The sequence below is a fragment of the Triticum urartu genome, chromosome 6A, assembly GCF_056163025.1.
Source record: "Triticum urartu cultivar PI428250 chromosome 6A, HENAU_Tu73, whole genome shotgun sequence".
Taxonomy (NCBI): Eukaryota; Viridiplantae; Streptophyta; class Magnoliopsida; order Poales; family Poaceae; genus Triticum; species Triticum urartu.
In genome coordinates, this window is record NC_141878.1 from 6416516 (window position 1) to 6428591 (window position 12076).

The 12076-nt window shown below is 49.1% G+C and overlaps 1 pseudogene; it reads right to left on the minus strand.

The window, feature by feature from the left end:
* Nucleotides 1-10426: 10426 nt before the first annotated feature.
* On the minus strand, nt 10427-12076 carry LOC147963040 (uncharacterized; annotated as a pseudogene).

A 12076-nucleotide genomic window follows, 5' to 3' on the forward strand; every position in this document is an offset into this window, starting at 1 on the left:
CGTTGCATCTGTTAATTCAAAGCCGGACTCGTCGTGAGCCTGGGAGCAGAAAAGGCTCACGATTACAGCATCAACCCACTTACAGGAGCAGAAAAAACAGCTAAGAGATACATGGTGCTCTGCAACATCTAGCTAGCTTCACGCAACCTACAAGTAAAGATGAAGAAAAACTAAAGCCCGGGAGCAGCTTGAAGAGAGTGAAGCCCTCCATCAATCGCAATCCGTCGCTCAGTGACACCAGGGAGGCCTTGAGGAGACACAACTTGCAGATTGGAAGAAACGCGTTGTCAGCTCCATGGGCTGCGGCCAAAACGGATACACCCTTCTCCATCTCCGAAAGGGGCTCCCTACCCCCTCGCCTGGCTCGAGGCGCCGATCCGTCGGAAGATGCAAACGCTCTCCCTAGAGCTAGGATGATTAACCGCCACCGAAGCCACCGGGAAGACCAAACCAGAGCACCGCCAACATGCAGCGCCGGGCTCAACAAGGAGAACCTTGGCACTGAGAGGAACTGCACACGAGGAGAAGCAACTGCACGGCGCGAGACTGTTGATGACAAAGCTGCAATGAAGGAAGCCTAAACGCAGCCTCCAACCACGTAGCCGCCGAATGCCTACCAACGGAGCAGACTCGCCATCGCCCCAAAACTCACCAAAGGCGGCACCTTCATGAAGGAGACGGCGCCACGGGCGTCGCTGTCGCCCAATCTAGATGGATTTTGGCTTTCGCCCGGAAACGAGCAGGGGAGAAAGGCAAAAGGGGGAGGGAAGTACCAAAACGGCGCCTACATGTAGGGGACGGCGCCCGCGGGCGTCGCCGCTGTCGTGGCCGGCTGAGTCGGCCTGGATTTCTCCGGGCACTACACCGCCCCCAGCCCCAGCTTCAAACACGGCGCCATCAGCCAGGGACGACCGAAGACCGGATCTGAAAGGGGATCTGAGCGTTGGAGGCGAAGGCGTCAGATCCAGACGGGGGCCCCCGCAGCCCGGCGTCCAGCAGCCTCCACCCGCCGCCACCTTGCCGCCCGAGCGGCCAAGGCAGCCGGCCAGCACCCGCGGCCGCCGCTGGCTGAGAACGGCGTCGCGCCACCACCCGAGGCCGCCGCCTCGGCTCCAGAGCCCCCCGCGCGCGACGGAGCAGGCAAATCCTCGCCGCCACCTTCCTCGGTGGCCGCGCGGCTTGCCGGCGACCCCCTCCGGTGGTGACGAGGTAGAGGGGAAGGGGAGGGGGCCCGGCGGCGGCTAGGATTGGCGCCGCCCGAGTCGCCCCTGCGGGAGCGACGCGGGGGCCGGGGTGGGACTCCCTATGGCCACTTTCACGCACATCGTTTCCACTAAACACCCTACTAACACATCGAAATATCGAATGGCATTCACATCTTGTAGGGATCTCTGAGGTGGTGTAAGCACTAGTTTGGCAGTTCTATAATTACCCTAATGTAGTATTGTTTGGAAATTGCAGTGCCGTTTCTCGGAATGGCTAGAATTCGAGTGATATCTATCAAATTAACCCATCATCTAAAGGTAGTGCCATGTTGCTCTGCAATACCGAAGGAAATTTTTCATTGAACCTTTTCTTTGTTTCTACAACTACTAGGAAACCGGGCATACATATTGTACTGGTTTAAAACATCTTACATCCTTCCCTCACACACTATGTCTCTAGCCATTGCATTTACACCTTACTAGTGGTTGGGGCTCGCCATTGCGGGCCTCTTTAGAGGAAGGTGCACGCACGTTTCTACATATGCATGCATGCACGCTAGACCGCCAACGGTGTCACCGGCCGTTTCAGGAAGAGGACCTGCCGGTTGACTTCTCTTTCACCGGAGATCCGTGTTGATCATTCGGTGCACAAGTAGGGAAACTCGGGGGAGTCTAGGGTTTCCCCCCACCGCCTCCCGCCAACCCCCACCCCCTCGCCGCCACCGGAGACGACCGCAGGGAAAGCCCGCGCGGGCGCCGGGGAAGGTGGCGGCGGGGTCTTCGGCGCTTCTTCGCGGAGGCCATCGGATCCAGGGCGGCGGCCCCTGCAGGCGTGGCGTGCGACGTGCCTGAGGGTTCGGCCGTGAGGACGGCAAGCCGCAGGCGTGCCAGATCTGGAGGTATTGCCCCCCTCCCTTCCCAATCCCCGGTTCGGGTTGGATCTTGCCGGATCCAACTCCGGTGTGTTCTGGTGGAGCAGATCGGTGTCCGGGGGAAACCTTGGCCACCTTGGCTGGCCGGCAGCGGCGACGCCGCTTTCCTCCTTGGGGGCGCTGCTGAGGGCACCATCTCTCCACTCTGACCCATGTCTGGGTGAAAGCCCAAGATCCGATGCGGATCGGGCGTCGGCGGAGCCCCGTGCACCATAACCTTCCTGGAGGCGACGCCAAGGACATTGGGATCGGATGGAAGGGTCTGCAGGTGAGGGGTGGGGGTGTGATGCCTCCCTTTCGATGGAGCGGTGTTTCGTTCTACATATTCTTGGCGGCGGCTCTTGGCGGCATGGAGCAGCGAAGGCTTGGCGTCAGATGTGTGGTGACGGACACGCGCAGGAGGTCGACACTGTCTGGCGTCGTGGTGGCGTCGGCGGCAGCGAGACCGGGCAAGGCCGATGCAACAGTACAACTCTGAAGATGGATATGTGGCAGGTGATTGTGGCGGCCTCATACCCGGCAGGCGTCCTGGTTGAGGAGCATGCCGGACTGGTGGGTGCCCATATCCGGCAGGCGTCCTGGTTGGGACCTCAGGTCTTAGATGTTAGGTTTGGCTGCGAGGTCTGTTTGGTATTAGGCCCAGACCATCAGCGCCCCTTCATCAGTTAGATAGGAGTAGCGACAGAGGTTGCGAAGATGGTGGCTTTGGTCTTACTGTTGTACGACTTTGTAAGGTCTTGTGTTAATAATTAATAAATTGGCCGTATGCATCGTCCAGATGCAGAGGACGGGAGTATTCCTCCTTTTCTAAAAAAAGGTTTCTCCGTTTTAAGGGGGAAAAACCTCACCTCCATCTCATTTCTTTTAAATCTCACATCAGCAAACTAGCTTAAATAGGACATCTTGAAAAAAAAAGCCTTACTTCCATCTTAAGAAAAAAGGAACGAAAAGATTTTCTGGAAAAGAAAAGGACTGGGATATCTACCCGACGTCAGATTTGGGGCTTCCCCTGAGTGAACGAAGACAAATAGCATATGTTTATATCTTGTACCGTCTAAATTTTTTTTGCCACTAATTATCACTCAGAAGCTATTTATTGATACATAAACAAATCATAGGAACATGGATTTAGAAAAAGCAAGTCATGCTCTAAAAAAAGTCACCATGCTATACTCCAAAAACAAACAAATCACATGCCTAAAACTTATGTAGGTCAAGGCAAGTGTGTAGAAAGACTACTTGTATCAAGGATATATATACACAAATCATGGCAAAAATTTATTGCCCATATGGCAAATGATGTCTGTGCAGCAAAAACTTTAAAATTAGTGGCAAAAATACAGAGGTAGATCATGATAAAATGTGGATAAAAAAGGAAAGTACTTGTAAATTTCCAAGTGCATGGCAAAAATGCGTATTAAATAAGAAAAGGACTTATGGGATTTTGCCATGATATTACGACAAAAATGCGGTGCTCTTTGATATAACATACAAGTCACATGCATCAAAAAATGAACTTGCCATGGTGGAAATAATATAATTGTCATGTAATATAGCAAAACTTGTCAGAGGGCATTTTGGCTCCCAGGTGCATTTGCTCCCACATGAACCATAAAAATAGAAATTTGTTTTTTTTGAAAAAAAATCTTTCTTTTTTGTAGTTGTTCTTGTTAGTGTTGCAAGCATGCTTGACAATTTTCATACGAAATGAAGTAGTAGTCTTTCATTGGTGAAAACAACAAATTTGAGTATAACATTTGGGGGTGACATTTGGTGTTCAATTTGTTTTTTTTGTGTGCAGGCCAACACGCTTAACTTTCTTACCTAAAAATTTGCAGGTAGCATTTAGATGTGACTATGAACACATAAAAATTTTGTTAGTATTTTTTTGACATTTCAAAATCATTTTCCGAGCGCAGGAGCACATGGACCTGGGAGCCGAATTGGATTTCTGAACTTATCATAATCGACTATGAATCATTGCACACTACCTCTTCTACCTACTGCAACTCAAAACTCACAAGTGAGTAATTTTGAGAAAATATAAAATATTTCTTCTCAACCCACAATTAAGACCGTTCCCTCTATCATCACCTAACCATTCATGCATGTGTAGTTGTTGGTCGGCCCCTGTCATGCGTGCATGTAGTACAACAAACAAGTGGCATTTAACGTCCCTAAAAAAACAAGTGGTATTTAACGAATACAGTCTTGTCGTCCTGTACTTGTCATTAGTCTCATTTCTTCATTGTACTCCCTCTACGTATGCTCGCACCCAAATCCATACAATGCAAGCAACAATGTAAACAACATAGACAACATGGATCAGCATCACAATATATCGAACGAGAAATATAGATAGATTTTTCGTCCGACATATATAGTTCATCAGACACACTTCATCGGACCAAAAGACATAGTTCGCCGGATTATACTAGATACAAAATAGACATAGCTAGACGATGCGAAGAGGCGGAGATCACCATTTCATGGCTGGGCCTTTTCCGGTGCGGTCACTGAACCGTCAGTTCATCTCCTCCGTATAGGCGTCTGCGGCGGGAGGATCATCGCCGTCGTCCGTACAGGTGGTGCCGCTCTCCGACACCGGCGAGATGTAGCTGGAGAGGTGGCGGATGGTACAGGACTGCTCCTTGGCGTGGCGTGCCGCCTTGGCTTTGGCGGTCTCTTTCTCCCTCGCAAGGCGTTTCAAAGTTTCGATGCCGAGCCGGAGCGGCTTAGCATTTTTTGCCGGAGGCGTCTAGCATCTGTTTCCGCGAAGGAGCATTGGCGCGGCCTGGCCGGGAGGAGCTGGCAGCGGATGTTGGGGAGTTCGAGCTCCCGCCCGTGTCCAGCACAATCAATCAAATGAATTTAGTTTGTATTCATGAGAGAGGTCACACTGGGCCACGATGACAGAGACCTCAAAATAAATGCGCATGCCAACTAATTAAAAAGAAGACATTAAGCTTGTTGTGTTCCATCATGTAACCGTTTTAAATGTTTGTAGCATGTGGGAACCCAGCTGGAAGAACCTGCTTACGTAGTTATCTTTTGGAGCATCGACGTGATAATTGTCGTGACTTGCTTAAATAAGAGTATATTACAGGGAGTCTTACAAGTTGGGCTAAATGTTCAGTTTGGTGGTAGCACTTTAAAAATACAGTTTTGTGGCCATCTAACTTGACCGGTGAAGATACGGTCACAACATGTGTATGCAGAGGTATCCGTGTTTACACCCAACCTGTCAGAGTGATCGCGTGCAATACATGTTTGCACAAAGCAACCTTATATTTCTTCGGATTTTTTTTATTTACCGAAAAAACAATCGTTGTACTGCTGTGTTTTTTTTGGGGGGGGGGGGGGGGGGTCTACATGTCCCAAACCCGCGACCCACAAATAAAACCTGAGACACTCAAGCCACTACAACATTCATGATCTAGCAACTAAAACAGGTAACAAGGTTTTTATAGCAAAGATAACAAGGTTTATTGATTAGTAAGTCAAACATTTAAGTATAAACCCTTGTATATTATTAAAAAATGTTTAGTCAATACAGATGTCTAAAACTTTACTAAATAAATATGGTCAATTAATCATTTATTTGAAATCTTTAGTTAATACAAACATATCATTACTTTACTTATGACTTGCATTAAAAAATAGGCATGATTGAATATTCATATCAACAGTTTAAATTTTAAATTATGACCTTTTTATAAATTATATGAACGTTAAAGTATAAAAATGTGCATATAAATATTGAAATGTTCGTTTAATTAAAATAATTTTTTATTTTAATTTCACAAATATTTGTATTATCTTAAACATTATATTAATTCATAATTATTATTTTTAATTCAAAATATTCTTTGAATAATACATGAACAATTTAAAAATATTTCGTTTATAGTTACAATATTTATGAGACATGAAAATTTAAATGTTATTTTTATTACCGAGACCATAATTTGAAGCAAACAATACTATCTTTTTTTTAAGGGGCAGCAAACAATACTATCTACAAATTTCGAAAAGAAATGGTGCCAAATTGGTTGTACTGACCATAACTCATCTCAGCTAACAAGCCCACGTGTTTACTGTTAAGTGATTTAGAATGTAATTATCCGTGTGATAAGCCCACATGTCACCGTGCCAGGTGGTTCACCAGGTGAGCGCACCTTCAGCCAACCGCGAGTTCGAAACCTCCCCTGTCCCATCAACAGATATCTTTCTCGACATTTTTCGTCTTACATAGTCCACTGACATGTGGGTCCCACCTGGGCTTTTCTGCGTATTTAAAAAATGTAGGGAGTTACAAAAAAATTGTACTCCTAGCCACTAACATGTGGCCCATTGCTATGGAGGCACTAACATGTGGGCTATTGCCATGCAGGCAAGATGTCGACGGGTGATTGTCGTTCGGCGGAACGACCGGGAGGGAGACGACAGGCTGTTGTCGGCAAGGTGGTGGAAATCTATTGTTGATGGGAGCAATGGTGCCGAGGTGCAGTGCCGGAGACTTGTAAAGGGTAGTCAGGGAGTGCAAGGAGGAGATCGTAAAATTGCGCGCCATCGTCAAGGTGTGCAAGTGGGTTCTTGAATGATGTGTCCAACAGCTCGGGGATGTGAGTCTTCTGCTGTAGTTGAGATGTGTCACTGGCGGACGAGAATTGAGGACGAGAGCGGATGAAAAAAGGAAATTGTGCCTTGCGTTTCCGTTCGTGATCAAGGAGTTCTGACGAGTTCATGTATGGTGAAGTTGATTTACACGTATATGGCGAGTTGTATTGCCGCTGGACAGGAGATGTCGGTCGGTAAGATGTGGCATCGACAACAATGAGTACTTGTTAAGATGTGATGGGTGAAGAGATGTGTCTCCCCATGTGAGTCGGCAAGAAGACAAGGACTAGCTTGAAGAGGACGTGCACTGGCTAAGTTGAGATCCTGCACGAGGTTATGCGTTTGGTCTGCAAGTAGCACGCTAAGATGTGGCATCATGGCTGATAGTCTGAGTAATCGTTGGTTTTAGTCTACGAGTCAGCATGCAAAAGAAAAGTTGGTGAAGACGTTGTTGCAAGAAGAGAGTTGCGGTTTGGTAAGTCGCGTCACTAGAAGCAACCGGCGTGACAAGATGAAGAGGTGATCATCTACATGTCTCATCGAGTAAAAAGTCAGATATTTTGATTATGAGGTGAGTGTTAGAATAATCCAAACATAGGTGAGTATTGGATGTACGTTGCATGCATGGCAACTCAAAAAGGTGTTACTGTGTAGGCTAGTTCTGTCCGATTAGGGAGTGACCAGGCTTGCCGGTGATTAGTTTAGGGAAGTGGAGTAGATAGCATAAAGCTACTATTTTATAGGTTAGGGTTTTAAAAAATTATCAATTTTTTTTTCGCTGATAACAAGTCAGGGGTCGGCTGTTTCAAAAAACACAAAATGCTCGGTGCTTTACAACTGATCATGATTATGATAGTTAGGGCCCGCATGTAAGAAAACTGATAGAGTGGACCGTTAAGTTGCACGTTATGACAAATGGGACCCATGTGTCAGCCTCACAGAAATCCCCAATACAAAAAAACAAAATCCCTAATGTCTGGACTCGTTCCTGTCTTCTTCCTTCGATTTGTCTTCTTCCTTCGATCTGTCTTCTTCCTTCGATCAGATTGGGGGGCAGAGAGGATCCTACCCTCCTGATGCGATCGCCCATCGCCAGCCTGCGGCGCGCCGCCGCGCCTGGGAGTCGACGGATCTGCTCTGGCCCTTCGCCCTGCGCCTCCCCGCCGTTCCTCCCCTCGCCGGGATACCAGCGCCGCTGGCCGCCTGCCTCGACCCGACGGAATCAAGCAGCATCAATTGTTGCGCCGCTGCATCGAAGCTTGCCAGAAACAGGTCGCTGACCACCGGCCTCTCCCCTCCATCCTCCCTCGTTCTAGAACGGGAGGAGCCGGCTAGGTGGAGGGTGGAGGCGCTCCTGCGTCGGGCGGAGCCCTCCTTGTGAGCCGCAGGAGGGGCTGGCGAGGGAGCTCAGCCTCCACCTCCTGGTGCCCCAAGCTCCGGCGTGCTCTCTCGGGTGCGTGGACGAGGGCGCCGGTAGCAGGCGGCTCGATGTCGATGCGGGGCAGGGGTCAATGCGGCGATGCGAAGCGGTTGCCGGCGATGTGCGACGGCGCGGAGGAGACGTGAGTTCCAGTGGCGGCGGGGCAGTTCGTGCGGCGGCCGGTCCCGCAGTCGGACCTGGCTTGCCATGCGGCAGGTGGTGGAGGTGCGGTGGTGGAGGTGGTGGAGAAGGGAGAGAAGAAAAAATAAGAGAAAGAAGAGAGAATTTATATGTGGGTCTCACATGTAAGTTAACGGTTAAACAAACAAAATGTTTAGGAGTGGATCTGACCTGTCAGAAAATGGCTTAAATCGATAACAACGAGCGTTTTGTGTTTTTTGAAACAGCCGACCCCTAATTTGATAGTTATCAGAAAAATATAAATTTGATAGTTTTCTGAAACCCTAACTTATAAAGTAGTAATGTTATACTATTTACTCAGGGAAGTGTCCTGGCTTTGTAAAGCCGCGTGTGAGTCAAAATAGAAGTGCTAGTCGTGCGGTGTTAGGAAAGCTACTTTTGTATTGGAAAAGTACTAGTACGTGTTAGCTGTTGAGTCCTAGTCCGTGTACGTGCAGGATACTTGGGTCTACTTGGGTCGGTTGGTTTTGCGTATATTAGAGGGTATGCGAGACGTACCCTTGGCTAGAGTTTCTGTGCGCGTGCGTTTGTGTGTTTAGAGCATCTTCAACAGGTGTGGTAAAAGGCGTGTCCCCATGGTAAATTTTGGTTTTAGCGCACCCCGGCTGGTTTCGCACGCTCTAGCGGTGGCGGAAACTTACCGCGCGCGGGAAGCGTTTGTGCGCGCAGGAGAAAGCGGCACGCGGCGCGGTAGATTTGACGCGCCGCTTCACGCGCGCTTACAAAATCCCGCGCTCGCCACGCGCACAGAACACAGCCACGCGCCCTCCTCTCGCAACCTCGCCGCTTCGCAACCTCGGCGCTTCGCCACGTCGCCGCTTCACCGCTTTCCGCGCCACCATGCTGCTGCGCCGCCGGGGTCGGGCTACCGCGGCGTCCGCGAGCGCCCCAACGACTGGTACTCCGCCGAGAACCGGTCCGGCGACGTCCGGCTCGGCCTTGGGTCGTTCCGGAGCGCGCACGAGGCGGCCGGCGCGTACAACGCGGCGGCATGGCGCTTGGACAGGCCCCGGTCGCAGATAAACTTCCGGGACGTCTTCATGCGCGAGCAGGCGCAGCGCGTCGCCCCTCCGCCGCGTCTCATCACCGACATGGACCGTGCCGACCACGCTCGGCGGCAGCGCCGCCTCCTCATTGCCTAGGAGGACGAGCGAGCCATGGCGGAGTGGCGCCGTCGCCACCCGGAGGACGTCCCCGACGAGCGTGCCTACTGGGCGGAGATGACGGCAAGGCGCCGCGCGAAGCAGGCGGACCGGCGTCGGCGGAAGGCATTGGCGAATGCGCAGTCCGATATCGTTGCAGCAGGTGGGAGGTCGATCTTCACGTCAGACGATGAACGTTGGTTGGACATATGGCTCGATACCTCGGACGACACCGACGAGGATGATGATGATGATGATGGTAGCGACTTGGAGTAGTTTCTATCTATGTATGCCATAGTAGTTTCTATCTAGTTGCACCATAGTTTTATCTATCTATGCTTTCGAACTATCTATCTAGTTGCACCGATGTAAAATACCTTTGTATCATTTTTATCTATGCAATCTATCGTTTAGTGCGGCTATCAATCTATGTAAAAAATGTTGTAGAATGAGCGCGTGCACTGCATTTTTTGCGCACTACTGGAGCGGCGCGCATGCTGCATTTTAACGCGGCTGCTGGAGCCAGCGCTGCGCGCCGCAACAAACCAGACGATGGGCGCGCGGCGCGTTCGGCGCCTGTTGGAGATGCTCTTAGAGGTGGTCGACCGTTTGGGAGAGTTCCAACAATCTAGTGTCAATTAATTAAGAACACGAGAACACTCGTCAGAGAGTAAGGAGCGCATGACGTAATGGAAAGGTGCGCACATTGAAATTGAAAGTATTGGCTCTTCATCCATCAGAAGAACACTGAAGTGAAGACGTAGAGAGAAGACAAAACACTCTGCTAATCGTAGTCGGCTACACAACTACTGTGCCGATGATTTCACATGGATTTCTGGGTATTCCGCATAAATTATGGGCTCATCAAAGTATGTAAGTAGGAGAGATCAAAAGGGTTGGATCAACTTTGTGCAAAACAATATTACATTAAAGTTTCCGCATTACAGTTTTACTTACAGTATACTCCCATCTAGCGAGTTCTGACGAAGGTTGAGTTCCTCGAGTTGAGTACAACTTCCTATACTTGCAGGTATCCTTCCACTAATGTTGTTCTCATCCAGTTTCAAAGACACTAGCTTAACCAGATTACCAATAGCATCTGGGATTTGCCCCGACAGTTTGTTGTGCGCAAAGGATAGATCGACCAAGCGGTGCAAATTACCAGTAGTAGGTGGTATATTTCCAGTGATATGATTGTAATCCATGTAAACCCTAGTGAGGCTCTTAAGATTGCCAATCTCCGGTGGTATAGACCCAGAAATTTGGTTTTCCCTTAGCCAAAGCCACTCAAGACTATCAGAAAGATTGCCTATCGAACTTGGCATTTTGCCTTGAAGATTGTTCCCAACCAACAGCAGCTTAGCCAACCTGGTACAATTTGCGAGTGAAGACATAAATCCCCAGTTTCCTGTTTCTAGCATGTTGTATGACAAATCAAGTTCCTCCAAATTTGGCAATGACCCAAAGAAAGGTATGAACCCAGTTAGTGTGTTGTTATACAAGTAAAGCTGACGAAGGTTATAAGCTTTTGGAAGAGAAGCTGCGATTGGGCCATCAAACTTGTTTGTTGAGAGCACTAATGTCTGAATATTCGGGAGTGTGTAGCTAATATTGGGGGGTAACCTTCCAATAAGCGAGTTGTTTCCTAGGCTAAGAAATGTCAGAGATGACATATTGAAGAGAGATGGTGGAACTGTCCCAGACAAGTTGTTGGCAGTCAATGCCAGTATCTGCAGAGGTGAGATATAACCTAAGCTCTCTGGCATGCTCCCGACTAAATTGTTCCCCGTAAGACGAAGATCCACAAGGGAGGAAAGGTTCCTTAGTGAGGAAGGTATTTTTCCTGAAATATGATTATCACTTAAATCGAGGTATTCAATAGGGGGAGAGGTGGCAGTAACAACAGGTATGGAACCAACAAGGTTGTTCTGTTGGAGGGAAATGTCAACAAGAGATGATGTGTTGAAGAGAGCCTTTGGCAGTTCTCCACCAAGACTATTGCTATTGAGCCAAAGTATTCGGAGGGATGAACTATATGCCAGGGACTCTGGGATGACCCCCTGTTAGAGCGTTCACCCCAAGATTGACATATGTGAGAGAAGGGCTGCTGCCCAAAGATGGCGGTATGTTACCTTCCAAATTGTTCCTGCTGAGGTTGAGATCACGGAGACGGCGCAGGAGGCCAATCTCCGATGGTATGCCACCACTTAAGTTGTTGTTTGACAGCTGCAGCCTTGTAATAGAAGTCAGGTTAGCAACGCAAGGTGATATGGAGCCTGATATGCCTTCCGACTCGAGGTCCAGCGCAATCACACGGCAAGGATACGGTTTGCTGCAGGTGATCCCATGCCACTCGCAAACATCAAAGGACTTGTTGCTCCATGAAGCTAAAACTCCTGCTGGGCCTGAGAGTCTGGACTTGAAGCAAAGGAGGGCCTGTCTATCACTTTCAGTTTCCTTGCAGATGGCTAGTGGCAGGCTGCAAAGGAAGCAAAAGAGGTATAGAAACCAAACAAAGCTGGCATGGCTGTTGTAGGTTACAGCTATGGCGTGTAG